Source organism: Nelumbo nucifera, chromosome 1 (genome assembly GCF_055504915.1).
Source record: "Nelumbo nucifera cultivar China Antique chromosome 1, China Antique-T2T, whole genome shotgun sequence".
Classification (NCBI taxonomy): Eukaryota; Viridiplantae; Streptophyta; class Magnoliopsida; order Proteales; family Nelumbonaceae; genus Nelumbo; species Nelumbo nucifera.
In genome coordinates this window covers 210,057,648-210,073,746 of record NC_142649.1, presented here as the reverse complement: position 1 = coordinate 210,073,746, position 16,099 = coordinate 210,057,648, and the positions used below count along the sequence as shown (strand labels likewise).

At 34.9% G+C, this 16,099-nt stretch overlaps 1 pseudogene; it reads right to left on the bottom strand.

Moving 5' to 3' along the window:
• Nucleotides 1-3,853: 3,853 nt before the first annotated feature.
• On the bottom strand, nucleotides 3,854-4,946 carry LOC104585644 (agamous-like MADS-box protein TM6 pseudogene; annotated as a pseudogene).
• Nucleotides 4,947-16,099: the final 11,153 nt, after the last annotated feature.

Below are 16,099 nucleotides of genomic sequence, written 5' to 3'. Positions count from 1 at the left end.
GAAATGAGATTTTATTCCTAAGGAAGAAGAGGGGAATGACAGTTCTCTCAAATGAGAGAATGTTATTTCACCGGGAATGTAAATGGAAATCCAATTCTGCTCAACCAAATAGTTAGAATTCGAATGTCCTACAAACCAAACGGGTCCAATCTCACCACAAAAATGACAGTTCTCTCAAATGAGAGAATGCCATTTTCACCGGGAATGTAAATGGAAATCCAATTCTGCTCAACCAAATAGTTAGAATTCGAATGTCTTACAAACCAAATGGGTCCAATCTCACCACAAAAGCATGAAAAACTAATTTCATACCACCTCATTTTAATTTTTTCTCAATAGAAAGAATGAAGCATTTAAACAAAGAGAAAGAGGAAAGGGAGACGATGTCAGCAAAGTAATTGCATTAGCTTCTTCCTGCCCTCGCCATTCTGGCATAGGCTTTTGTGGGTACTATTAAGGGTTTGAGGAAAAAGCAGATCATACTTTGGAAACACTTGCATAAACCACATTCAAAGAACTGTATGCATCGATAAAGTTATCCTCCCACCCATTTGGTAGGGTTTCTCAATGAGAGAGTTAAGCAGGTTTGAGTCCCACCAGTCATCCAAGTTGGTGCGAACTGGTGGGGTTAGGCTGGGGTCCAGCACCTATCTCCATGTTTGGTGTTTGGTGTAGCTTGGGCAGGGTATATAGGGTTGAGAATTTGTTAAAATTTGAAAGGTTTCAGTCTGACGATCTCGGCCCAACACTATCAATTCTTCAAATGCAGTACCTGACTTACATTTCCAATTGGTGCTCAACCATCAATAGGAACCAAAACTGGAAAAAAAAAAAAAAAGAAGGATTAAGAGCAAGAAGGAAACCCCCTCAAATAATGGTGAACCCACAGACATGAGTTCATTTCTTGAAACCCCCTCAAATAATGGTGAACCATTGGCCCTAAATTCTAGCAGGAAAAGACCAGTTGATCATGTGTATTAATTAATGGTTTTGATAACTGTTAATAAAATCTAAAGTTAGGAATAAATTTTGGAATTAAAAAGAAGGGTAAAATATAAAAATCTCGGTTTTTGACAATTATAAAAACTTCCCCTGAAGTTTCATTTTAACAAAAACCTCTTTTATAATTTTGAAAAATCCTACAATTACTTCCATCATTGTCTCAGTTCATTATCAACCTAACATTTTAATTAATTAGGTTTCCCTAACCCCTTGTTACTTCTGAAAGTTGTAGACTTGTACAGCTTTCGAAAGCTACCTGTGCCCCATTTCTTCTTCTTCTTCATTTTTTTCGAAAGCTACCTGTGCCTCATTTCTTACTCTTAACAAACTTCATATAGCTTTCATTAATTTATACCAAAAAATTTTTCTTCGCATTCAATTCAATCCTACAGCAGGATTGGTCTCAACCCTTATTAGTTGTGTGTTTGGCAGTGCCAAAGTGTTGTCAACTTCGGGGAGTGTTTACAATCTGATAATTTAATTTAGGGTAAAATACAAAAACCTTCCCTTAAGTTTTTAACAATTATAAAAACCTCCCCTATAGTTTCATTTTAATAAATACCTCCCCTAAACTTTTGAGAAACTCAACAAAAACCTCCCTTCCGTCACTGCTGTCCCAGGCGGAAAACATTAGATTGATGCACCAGTTTTCCAAATACCCATTATACCCTTTTATAAATTATTTTACATACAAAATTACTGAAATTATCCCATTTTAACTCAACAAGAAAAACATATTCCAGTAATTTTGTATGTAAAATTACCGAAATGATTGTTAAAAGAGGTTTTTGTTGAGTTAAAATGGGTTATTTCAGTAATTTTGTTTGTAAAATAATTTATAAAAGGGTAGAACGGGTATTTTGAAAAAACTGATGCATCAATCTAACATTTTCCGTTTGGAACAGTAACGGAAGGGATGTTTTTGTTGAGTTTCTCAAAAAATCAGGGGAAATATTTGTTAAAATGAAACTATAGGATAGGTTTTTATGTTTGTCAAAAACTTCAGGGGAGGTTTTTGTATTTTACCCTTTAATTTATTTATTGTGATTTTTATCATGGGTCTTTACTCACAACGAATTTGCACCACAAAATGTATAAACACATTCCTACTTGATTTCACATTGTGAAAACTGGATAGAGAATATTCCTTGTTTTCAAAATAAAATAAAAAACAGATAACAAGTTACCATCTAAAAGCATGGGAGATGGTATGAACATAGGATGGGTTTGGGTAGGGCTGTTCATAAGAAGGCCCAACCCGACCAACCTGGACCGACCCAACCCGAGTCGATCGGGTTTTCATCAGCACCGGGCGGTTTCGGGTTGTACAAATTCATAAACCGATGGTTCGGGTCGGTTTCAGTTTTCTTGTGTGAAAACCAAAACCGACCCGACCCGAACCGACTTAATTCCTACTTAACTAAAAACTGAAATATCTGAAAATATATATTCCAATATCTATATCTAAAAAATATATATTATGAAATATGTCAGATATATATTTTCAGAAAATATATATTCCAATATATTTGTATGTATATTTTTGTTTATATATATATATATATATATATATTTCTAAAATACATATTTCAGTTTTAAATATATTTCCAGAAAACTAGGTGGCCATGGGGGGCATGGATGAACTTAGAGCCGAAACCGACCGAAACCGACCCAACCCGACTCAACCCGACCAGGTCGAATTCGGTTTCCATCTCAAGTAACCCGACCAGGTCGGGTCGGTTGGAAAAAACTCAGTAAACCGACCCAATCCGACCCATGAATAGCCCTAGGTTTGGGGAGGGTTTAGTAAATTCTAGTCTCTATTTGCCTATCTAGACTTCACAAATCGTATCCTTCCCAAAACATGTAGTGGGTTGGATTTTTATAATCTAAACCTTCCCCACACATGAAAATGCAAAACCCTTCCCAACCCTATCTCTTTAGTATTTAAGGGCGAAATGAGTTGAATTGGTGAATCGAATTTAAAATCACATCTAATTTTTTATTATTTCTTGTTATACACAAGTGATAGACAAACAAAATATCATGAACAAACATTAAAATTTTCAATTATCAATTATATATCCTTCCAACAATGTACAGATCGGTAGAATAAAAATTGCCGTTCCTACTCATTCTTTGAAGTTAATTAAACTATATCATAAGATTGGAAAACAAGTATTCATGGTTTTCATAATGTGAAAATAGAAAAAGAAAACTCACTAATTACTGGAGACCTATTTTTCTCGAGAAAATCACCTCAGAAAACGACCACATTTGTTAACACCACCACAGGCTCAGGCAGTGGTTGGAAATAAATGCTCCTTGCCATTTCACCCACTCTCAGTACATATGAAAATTGGTTTTTAATTAACTACTTTGCATCTGTCACGATATTGGATATATTTCGATTTTCCCATCTATCTGGTAATGCTGCATTAATTACTATCATCATTATTATTATTATTATTATCACTAAAATAGTCCAACTGGTTCACTAATCACCATATCATCCTATTTCGTCTACGTGAACAGATGAAATATGATACTCATGTTTCCACGTCGATTCTACATCACATTGTGGAGCCTTTCTATTTATTAATTATGATCATCATCATCGTACGTACTACGCAGTAGTATAATTGTAATAATAGTTTGTGGGTGGGTAACTGGGTACTATGTCTATGTGGGTGAGTAACCAAGAAGCAGCCTAAATTAATTAAGTCTCCCTGTTCCCCTACTGCTAATTAGCTGATTAACTTTGTTTTTAAGTAATTAATATGCGTTGTAGTTTATGAAACTAATTAATTTTCACTTGTAGAGAGGGAATAAAGAAGTTTGAATTAGATATATACCAACATTATTCTGTATATATAAAGCAAAAGAGTGCAAATACATATACACAGCAGAATGCATAAGATCCATGACTATATTCAATGCAGCTGCTGTGTTACTGTTGCTTCAAACCTCACCAAACAATTAAGTGGCTTAGAAAGAAAAACCTTAGCAAACACTATAAATTAATAAGCAAACTCTGAATGCATAACCCGATCTTAGATGATAATAATTCATCACGCATTAGATATCACCTTTATTAATTGCTGATGCTATTCATCAAGAAAGGTGGTGCAGACTGTGAGAGCCATATAATCCTCCATCCCGAAGAAGATTATTAGGATGGTTAGATTGCAGATGGAAAGCAAATAAGTGGGAGCCCACATTTGCCAAACCAAGAGCAGATTTATAGCCTGCGCCATTGTGATCAACTAGCCCACAGTTTGGATTCTCATCTCGCTCTTCAATTTGACATAGTAGATTTGCATGTTCTGCTTGCAAGTTCCTTATCTTTTTCTTGTAAGTCTCAGTTTGGGTTGAGATCACACGGTACTTTCGCTCACGAATAACCTTCAACGAGTTCTCCAAATTTTGCTCAAGGCTTCTCAATTCTTCGAAGCTCATATCGTCCAGATGTTCACCCGCCATCCTCTGCCTAATCTCTCTTCGGAGATTATTATTAATCTCCTTTTGCTTGTTTAAATGCTCCTGCATTGTCTCATAATGCGACTTCCATAGATTTATCCCTGATATCTGCTGATATCGATCAAATATCTTCTTCGTCGTTGTGGTATGGCTTATGTACTCAGAAAACTTTCCAGTACTGGAGAACATGATGAGAGAAACATCGGCATCACAAAGAATGGTGAGCTCTCGAGCTTTCTTCATGATACCTCCTCGTCGCTTTGAATAGGTGACTTGTCGGTTCGTCGAATTCTCTATTCTCTTAATCTCGATCTTCCCTCGACCCATCTTTTGATTTGTTCTTCTTCTTCTCCTTCTCCTCTTCTCCACCACCACAACCATCTTTTATAGATGAATTAGCTAGCTAGGATTTCTTTTCTTGATATTCCAAATTCACTTAATAAGTACGTACAACATACATAACTGAGAATAAATTATATTTTCCAAATTAAGATCCTTATACGTACCAAATGGTGTATGGACAAATTTCACATATTGTTTGGGCTAAGGCTCTACCACCTCCAGACCCACCCCAATGCAACACATAATGGGTGTTGTCGTGTTGAGTGTAGGGGGAGTTCTACGGAGAAAAAAGCTTCTGAATATGGTGGGAGGAGGAGAGCGACTCTTTTCCCAGAAGCTCCCCCTTACATGATTATACATTTCGTGTTTTCTTGTCCTTCAACTACAAGTTAACATACTATTCATCATAATTGCCCTTATAAATACAAATATGTAGAGTATAAAATCTTATTTGCATTAATTCTTTCCCAACTGTACCATAAGCCCGTACAAATACAAATATAAATATGTACGGTGCAAATATATATAAGGCTTTATGCTCTACAAATTACAAATTTGTACTCTTTCTAAACTGAGCCTTAGATTGCATTTGGTTGCAATGCAAATAAATTTGTACTGATGCAAATGATTTGAATGTAAATTCTGACTTATTTTTGTTTCACAGTTTAGCTTATTTTGTTTGATTGAAGTACAAATGAAGTAATTAAATTAAGACATGAAGTAAAATCCAAAACAAAATTAAAATAGAATTTGCATTTTTTACATTTGCACTCCCATGCATTTGTATTAGTGCAAATAAATTTGCACTGCAACCAAACACAGCCTTAAGAGCAAATTAAATACCAAAGGCCAAATGAAAGTTTACGACTTTACATAGAAGAATATTTTTACTTCATACTTTTTTTATTTGTCATTTGGGCTCAGTTTGGATGGAGTGCAAATCCTTGTAATTTGTATTATTTTATATGCATTTGTACAGTACATATTTGTATTTGTACTCCTTCCAAACTAAGCCTTATAAAATACTAGGGCTGCAATTGGACCGGATTTGGTAAAGGGTATATTCGATCTTATTTGATAAAAATCCGATTGATCCGAATCTAATAAGAATCCATTGGATTTACAAAGTATGATTTGAATTTGAATATCTTATTGGATATTTGATTTGAATAGAATTGTAATAAAAAATGTTGATATAATATAAATAACATTATTTATATAATATAATAATATATTATAATATATAATATGCAATATATAATTGTTAGTGTTCGGCCTACCTGTTAGACTAATAACAGTCAAGGAAGAGAGAGAGAAGAGAGAAGGAGAAGAGAAGAAGAGAAACAAGGAGAAAAGATTCTGCTTTGAATGAGAGAAAAAGCACACTCTCCCATTCGGCCAGATGTATTTTATACTATTAAAATAATCTAAAAAAAGTCACATATGCCCCTACTTAAGTTAGGGACATTAAATCTAACATAAACTTACACATCAGCACCTAAATACAACCACAAAGACAGAAATACCCCTACATACTCGACACTAACCCTTTAGTAAACAAATCTGCCCACTCTCCCCCGACTCAACCCTTTAGTAAACAAATCTGCCCACTAGTTCCCTGTGTTGACATATGTAGTGTCTATCACTCCACTCACCACATTCTCTCTAACAAAGTGACAGTCAACCTCTATGTGTTTGTTTCTCTCATGAAATACCGGATTAGAGGAAATGTGAACTGCAGCCTGATTGTCACAGTAGAGCTTCATTGAAGTATCAACAATGTATCCCATCTCCTGTAGAAAGTTCCTTAGCCACACTAATTCACAAGTAGTATGTTTCATAACTCTATATTCTGCCTATGCACTGCTTCTTGCCACAACTGTCTGCTTCTTGCTTTTCCATGTCACCAGATTACCCCCAAGAAAAGTGCAATAGCCTGTGGTAGATCTCCTATCAGATACAAAACCGGCCCAATCAGCATCAGTATATCCTTCTATTTCATGTTTTCCACCACTTCTGTATATCAAACCATGACCAGGAGCCCCCTTTAAATACCTCACAATCCTTATAACCGCATCCCAATGTGGAACCAGAGGTTTCTGCATGAACTGATTTACCACACTAACTGCGAATGAAATGTCTGGCCGAGTGATGGTTAGGTAGTTCAGTTTACCTACCAGTCACTGGTATCTGCCAGGGTTTTCAAACACTTCACCCATATCACTGCTCAGCTTGGTGTTTGCTTTCATAGGAGTTTCAACTGGTTTAGCACCTAACAAACCTGTTTCTTCAAGCAAATCAAGAACATATTTCCTATGACACAAGTTAATACCATGCTTGGATTTTTCTACTTCTATCCCCAAGAAATACTTCAATTTACCAAGGTCCTTTGTCTAAAAATGTTCCTGCAGAAAGATCTTCAGCCTGTCAATGCCCATTTTATCATTCCCGGTAATGACAATATCATCTACATACACCACTAATAGGATCTTCCCTGCCTGAGAGTCATGACTGAAGATGGAATGGTCAACTTGGCACTATTTCATACCAAACTTCTTTACTACCTCACTAAATCTGCCAAACCATGCTCAAGGAGACTGTTTAAGCCCATAAATGGCCTTTAGTAGTTGGCACACTTTACCATCATCCCCCTAAGCAACAAACCCTGGTGGTTGCTCCATATAGACCTCCTCAAACAGATCACCATGCAAGAAGGCATTCTTGATATCAAGTTGATAAAGGGGCCAATCATACATCGCAGCAAGAGAAATCACAACATGGACTGAACCAATCTTAGCAACTGGGGAGAAAGTATCTATGTAATCAATACCATAGGTTTGGGAATACACTTTGGCAACCAATCTAGCTTTCAACCGTTTTACACTACCATCAGGTAAGTACTTAACCGTATAAACCCACTTATAGCTAACAACCTGCTTACTAGGAGGAAGAGTGGTGAGTTCCCATGTATGATTATAAGCCAGAGCTGAGAGTTCTTCCATCATACAACACCATCCTAGAGAGGCAAGGGCTTCCTGAACATCCTTAAGTATAACAACAGAGAATAACAAAAAGATAAACTGGCGATGGGAAGTGGAAATGTGAGTCAGTGAAACATAATTAGAAATAGGATGAAGGGTACAACTGTGCTTACCTTTCCGCAAGGCAATGGGAAGATCAAGATCAGATACTGGGGTCGGGGCTGGTGTGGTAACAGCTGCCAGATCTGTTGATGATGATGAGGCTGGAGGAGGAGCTGGTACACATGGGCAATGTGTATACATGTGATGGATCGGTGGTCGTTTAACAGGTGGTGGCACTGGAGGCAAAGACTTGGTCACTGCGAGAACAAGGGGAATAGAGTCCACAACTAAAAAGAGGAAGGGGAGGAGGTGATGAGGAGGAAGAAACATCATCGGACCCCAAGAAGAATGGAGTAGACTCAAAGAAAGTAACATCAGCACATACAAAGGAACGTCGAGAGCTAGGGTGATAACACTTATACCCTTTCTGAGTCCGGGAATAGTCAAGGAAGATGGACTTAATAGACCGTGCATCTAACTTGTCCATTCATGGCCCCAGATTATGAACAAAACAAACACATCCAAAAACTCGAGGAGAGAGAGGAAATGGAGACAAGGTATGAAACAATATAGTGAATGGGGAATGATCATCAAGGACAGACGTGGGCATCCAGTTAACCAAGAAGCAGGAAGTAAGCACTACATCACTCCAAAAGGATTTTGGAACATTCATGTGATGCATGAGGGACCGAGATGTTTCCAAGATGTGACGATTCTTTCTCTCAGCCACCCCGTTTTGTTGTGGAGTGTAGGTACATGAAGTCTGTTGGATAATGCCATGTTGGTCTAGGTAGTCTTGAAATGATGAAGAGAGATATTCATGGTCATTATAAGAAAAGACATATAATTATAAATATAACATATAATTATATAAATACCCCTACATACTCAACACTAATAAATATAACATATAATTATATAAATAATATATAATGTATATAGAAAAGACATATAATATTTCATGACCAATTGATCGGGTTGGATTGTGGTAGATGGGATCGAGGTATATCCAAATTCGATTCGTTAACTAAACAGATCAGCCTTTTTTATCTGTTCAGATTTGTTGGGATCAGGGGAGATATCCAAATCCAACTCTTACTGGATTGAATTTAGATTCGAACTGGATCTGATCCAACTTATTCACTGCCCTATAGAATATCTCAAGGCCCTATAAAACACCAATGAGAGGAATATTCTAATTGAGAAAAATATCTCAAGGCCCTATAAAATACCAACATTGAGAAGGATATTCCAATTCTAAGAAAATTACAAAAACAAAAGGAATCTTAAAAGAATCTAGATCAGTGCCAACACAAATTTGGAGTTATATATTCAAAGCTTTGTTTTAATCAATGATTGTCGACAATCTTCTCACCTTAATTGGATTGTTAAGGACGATGCCAAGGCAAATGATAGTTGTAGGCTCTTAAGGGAAGATAAGTTGGGCATACCTTAGATTCGATTGAAATATTCTAGGTTGGGTTTAGGAGGAAATTAATGGTGTGGATTTGTATTTATGGGCTTGGGGAAAGGCAAGCTAAGTCCTCCCCTGTATTGTTGAATTCTAAAATTTAAGATGACTGCTCTTCCACCTAGAGTAAAATTTGGGGTTAAAAATGTCTTTCATATCTATAAACGAAAAGAGGAAGGCACTATCTACATCATACATTATATACACTATGTGCCTTGAATTATGTTTACCCTTTGGGTGTGTTCTTTTTTCAGATTTTAAAAGGGGGGAAAGTTGGTCAATGGGATTTTGGTTCCCATTGACCGAGAATCCCATGTTCTTTTTTCAGATTTATGTGGAGACCAGGGAAATTTATTTAGGTGGGTAAATAACTTTTCCATCTAGGGGGAAAGTTGTCAACACTTGAATGGGGCAAAAATGCCCTTTTTAATAATGGATTTTTATGGCTAAAATGGTCATAGCCTTATTTATATGAGAAATAAAAGAATATGGGTAAATGCACTTACCCGGGTAAATGTTTCGCAGGAAAAACCTACCCAGGTAACTGCATTTACCCAGGTAAGTAACTTACTGAAAAGCTAGCGGGGCCTTTGTATCATTTATTTCCTTATAAGAAAAGAGTTTCATGTCACCATTTCTAAGAATCTCGAACTTATGGTTTTTACTTATGACACTTTTTCCTTTTTTATTTTTTTCAATCATGTCCTTATTTCTTTTTTATTCTTCATCATGCTTAATTATCAAATCCATCTTTGATCGTCAAGGCACGCCTCTAAAGAGAGGCATATGATCAAACTTGCAGAACTATAGGCTCTTCATGGTAATGCTTACCTAGGGATGCAATTGAATCGAGCTCTAATCGAATAGTTTGGACTCAAGTTCACTAGAAGTAAGTTCAATTAGTTATTTGAACTCGAGCTCAACTAATAAAAATTACAGTTGGAAAACTTGCAACCCTAGCTCAATTAACATATATATATATATACATATATTTATATATTATATACTATATTTTATAAAAAATATATTTATAAAGCATCAAAGTATAGTCATTTTCAAGCTTTCAAGCCAAACTTGAACTTAACAGTATTCTGGTCAGCCAAGGCTCAGCTCAACTCGATTGCACCCCAGAATGGCGAGTGGGCCTCATATGCACCCTGCTTTGTCAATCCTTGATACCCAAATAAAGAATCTCTCTCTCTCTTGCACCTCTAGTACAAGTTTTGCATGTTCAAAATTTATACTAGGTGGTCAGTATATAAAAAGAAGATTTTAATCCCTTTTAGTGTAGTCCAAATTTTTTCCATCTAATTGCCTATTCCTATTCAATGGATCCATCCACCATTGAGCTGTAAATACATATTACGTTGTCATCCTATAATAGTCACTAAAATGCAATCAGGTGAATTACAGGGTTAATGAACAAGTTGGCCAATGCAAAGAGTGTTTGTTTGGAATACCACTACACGTCAAAAATTGCTCTATGCGGGTGGATATTAAATCCATATCTCATGCTATCATTCTTAAAAAACATGGATGAAATGACTCTGTTATGAACCGTGGAAATAACATTCTCTCAAAAAGAGAAGTTTTCTCCCTACTAGCTAGGAAACATCTTATGGGATGAGGTGTTATTTTTTGATAATGCATACTATGAGATGTTAATTGGTGATTTAGCAAGTTTTAGTAAATGACAGATATCAACTGATGGTTGTTTAGTTGGTGTACAAGTTTTCTCCCTTACTAGTTGAAGCAGAGACTTGGGATTAAATCTTGCTGCCACCCTAGACTGTACGGGTTATGGATACGGAGTGTAGTCCATTTATTTTTTGGGAAATAAATGACAAAATGACCTTCTACTAATCGACTATATATCTGCTTTAATTTGATTTGGGTTTAAAAAGGACCCCATTAATTTGATTTGATTTGGGGCTAAAAGTGACCACTTGTCCACAAAACAGTACTCGAATTTCCTTAAACCAAAAAAAAAGAAAAAAGAAAGAAGGAAGAAAAAAAGAAATTTCCAAGAAAATTCAGATAGTTCCATTGACATAAAGCTGATATGAAGTGCAAGGGTGGATGTATGGACATGTCAGATGGTGCCATACTTGGGAGATTATCTGAATTGAACACAAGAAATACTGTGAAATAGGTTGGAAGCTTCCTAACCCAAACCCATTAGAAGAACCTTCTTCCTCATTTAACTACATGGTGGTAGCAGCCTAGCAGGCAACTCCAATAGTATATATGCTATATAACATTCCACCGAAAAATAATCTTATATAACACGCTTTGAAGTTTGAAGTACAGCGTGTACTTTGTGCTATCGATCCAATTTCTCCCTAGAGTGAAGGGTGGATCGCTGCACTTTTATACAGAATTCGTCAAACATTAATGGTCAACATTATCAACCAAACCAATATGAATTGGAAAAAAACTACCAACTGTTTTAATAGTTATTGTTATTAAGTAAATGTTTCAAAGGTATGAAACTTTCCAAGTCAATGTTCATACTTCATAGTTCATACCATTCCCATCACATTTGGAACCTTAATATATGTTCCAATAATTCCTTTTGGTCATTTGAGTAAAAAAATAAAAAGCATTGCCTCTATTTATAAATAATTAATTTTTAGTTTTAATTATTTTAATTTTAAATTTTTGAAAATGATCAATATGAAAGATCAGTTCTCTTAATTAATGGATAATTAGATGGTGTTAGTCGTAAAATGATAAATGATACAATAGTAGCGATCTATCTTCATATGGTGACATTTGGATACAGCATTCAATAAGGTTACTATCAATTTCACGTATTCAATTAACACCTGGCATACCATCGTATCAGTAAGCTCACCAGCTGTTTGGTTGTTGATGGAGTTGTAATCGTCTAGCTAGGTGGCGTGGCGAAGCCGTTAATTAAACCGATCAGACCCCAGCCGGCGGGATGGACGGCACAGTCAGTCAGTCACGGGTGGGGTGGGGACTGGGGAGCCAAACGATGCCTACCAAGCTGCTTTACCTTTAATTAATGCCGTCATCAACGCTGCTGTGCTGTCCGCATTCACTCTACCGTCGTTCTAGTGTCCAACTTTCGTCTTCTCAACCGTCTCTCACCAGTTTATTAATTATTTCTCATTTTCTCATCTCGCCGGAGTTTAAAGATATCATCCCCCGATATTTTGAAAAACTGATGAAACCCAAATTAGTCATTTGTCATTGGAGAACAATTAGCACCTATCTTCTGTCTTTCTGTCTTCCAAAAGGATTTACAACATTTGGATGATAATTAATTAAGATGGAATATGCCGCATGCATACTGTTGTGTTTTTTTTTTTTTTTTTTTTTATGGACAGAATGAAAGTTTGTACAAATTCTACAACCTCTTCTCTTATGTATCTTACCTGTCAGAAAGAACTATAACCTCCCCTTTCTTTTGACTGACGTGGCAACACAAAAACCACCCTTTGCTTAGTCTATGATCGATTTTTTTTTTTTTTTTAAAAAAAACTTGTAGTTTCTCTGTTTACCAAAATGTCCAACATATATAATTTCTTTAATATGAGCTTGTGCCAAATTTATATATGTATTTTTCATATGATAATCTGCTTTCTTCTTCTTCTTCTTCTTCTTTGAGGAAGAGCAAATTTGGAGTCCCCCTATCATCATCTTTTCCAGAGGAACATTTTCAAATTTTAGAATTGGGGGGCTCCCAACTACTTTTCTTGCTTCACCAATTTTTAGAATGTAATGGTTTTTGAGTCTTGCCTATAAAAGCTAAGGCTGCGTTTTGACAATGCCAAACAATTGCTTTTTCTTTTGTTCCAAAATTGGGATTCCAACTGAATCCTTATTTGTACGATCATATCTATCCAGACAAAAAAACTGGAAGGTTGGTTATTGGAGTTCAAATTAACCAGAAAGTCTAATTCGGCAATTCCGTATTGAATTAGATAGGTGGTTTGCCCCATCCAAAACCTAGTGCGGTAAATGGGTAGCGACTGGTTCGGAATAAGATGGGTAATGGATTAGGCCCAGACCAATTATTAATTAATTGGTTTTATAAAATAAATCCATAATCGAACCAATTTTTAATCAAGATAATCGGACCTGACTCAATTAGCTAACCCAGTTATATTTGACATAACAACTTGGATGTAACACTAACCTATCCTCAACAGAAAAAAAAATGATGATAGTAAATATTGATAAAATAAGTGCTTTTAATCAAAGTTATCTTATCCACTATCGGTAAAAGTTTCCCTGTTAAACATAAAAATTTAACAGAAAGTACAGAAAACCAAAAGAACTTCTAATTATTGGGGCGTTTTAGGACGTCAATTGTTTTTCTTGATTCAGGTTACAAAAGTAAATCAAAACCATCTTGTTTGAAAATACATTATTTCTTAAAATAAAAACATAAGAAACGTGTTCTTGGTTATGCATGTGTTTTTTGTTTTCAAAAGTGAAATCAAAATCATTTCTTAAATCTGGTTTCAAAAATATGTTTTCATCTGATTATTCAATAATATATTCCATTAATCATACAATTTCTACATTAGCAAATTTGTTTTATTTTAAAAAGCAATATTTTGTTGGTTCAAAAAACATGTATTGTCTTTTTTAAACAAAATCAACTTATTTTTCCTTTTGAAAATAAAAAACAGAATTCAAAAACATGATTTTGTTTTCTTGCTGATGTAACGATTCAAAAAAACAAATAAAAACAGAAACATTCATGTTGTAAAACAAACCCTACATAATCAGTTCAGGTCTTAATCTGTTTGGAACAATAAAAAATCGAATCCGACCCGTTATAATCACGTCTTAACAAAGAATTAAAACCAATATAATCAATTCAGTTGATTTGGTTGTATCAGATAGGCCCAATCATCCATTTCCCAGTTTTGGCTCATCCAACTGGTCCAATCTGGGTTTTCAGAACACAAGGTATACTCATTGATTTAGGGGGCGTCCTATAACGTGAATTGTTATTTTTTTTGTGGGTTTCAAAAATAAGTCAAAACCATTTTGTTTGAAACACTGATTCCTTCTAAAAGGAAAAATACAAAAACATGTTTTCGGTTGTGTATATGTTTACGTTTTTGGTTTTCAAAACCAAAACAAAAAACAAGTTTTTGAATCTTATTTCAAAAACATATTTTCATCTGATTATTCAAAATCATGCTTTATAAATCATATAATTTCTATACTAAAAAGTTGTTTTTTTTTTATTTTAAAAACCAATATTTTGTTATTGTATTGTTTTATAAATAAAACCAACTTGTTTTTCTATTTGAAAACAAAAACAAAGTTCAACATATATATATTTCTGTGGCGTTTCCAAAAACAAAGGAACAAGCAAACAAAACCAACCTGTTTTATTATAATTGTGGATAGGGGTGTCAATTGTATCAGAATTGATCCAATCCAGTCCAGTCCGGTATGAGTCCATTACAAATGGAGTAGGTCCAATCCAATCCAATGAATATTTTGGATTATTTAGGACTGGTCCAATTTAATGTTTGGACTGTCCAATCTACTCAAATTGATTTTAATTTAGATTTATTCCAGTCTAAACCTGGTCCATTAATACCTGTATTCTTATCTTCTATCAATGGGTCAAATATTGATTCAATCTTATCCAATCCAATAAATATTTTGAACCAATAAACCTTTGGACTGATCCAATTTAATATGTCTTATTGGTCTGTACAATCCATCCAAATAATTTAAATTTAGAGGGGATCCAATCCAAAACCGGTCCATTAACTCCTGTCGTTTTAATTGTCTGAATTTGATAAATGAGTCCAATCTCAAGAGAACCAGAAAATTAACTGAAAAGATAGCGTTTGCAAAAATTATTCACAATCAGTTAATATCCATTTTAAATCCACATGAAAATCGTTTCAGTCTCACGCAACTTCACTAGTGCCTATGTCCATGTACTGTTTTTCTTTGGAAGAAGGTTAGGATCAACAGCTGAAGTGCAGCTTCTAGATAAAATGGAATATAATACTAGCTACGTGTTTGTTGTAGGAACCATACTACTAGTAAATAGAACATGTGGAATCTACTATTTAAATGGACATGACAGAGGATGTTTTTTCCTGAGATTCATATATTCATGATATGCTAAATGTTGGTGAAATTTTATTGCATGATTCCACCGATAACTTTAAAATAAATTCTGGTTACTGACCCCAATCTTCATTGGGATAAAAATACCCTCCATCCCTGATTTCTGATGGAGATAGGGTTTAAAATTGGAAATTAAATTTTCAAAATTTTTAAAAACAATTTTACTTCAAATAAAAATTTGAAATATAAAGTTATTTTAAATATATTTAATATAAATAATATTATATATATATATATATTTAATATATAATTATGGTTGGATTGGGAAATTCACTCCTCACGACGGGGTTGGGGAATTTGGGTACATCGAGGACCGAAAAAACTGTCATCCTATGGCATCCTGGATGGATTTCAGCCAAAACTTTCATGTTTTGACTATTTATGTTTGGGTAAATTCCATTTTAGTACCCTAAATTTTGGGGGTAGTATCAAGTTAGTTCCCAAACTTTTAAATGTATCACTGTAGTACTTAAACTTTTAAAAAGTGTCAAATTGGTCATTGTCGTTAATCATCAATTATTTGTTGAAAATGTCAAAACTGTCCTTCAAAAGAAGACACTGCTCATTGTCTTCTACCGAG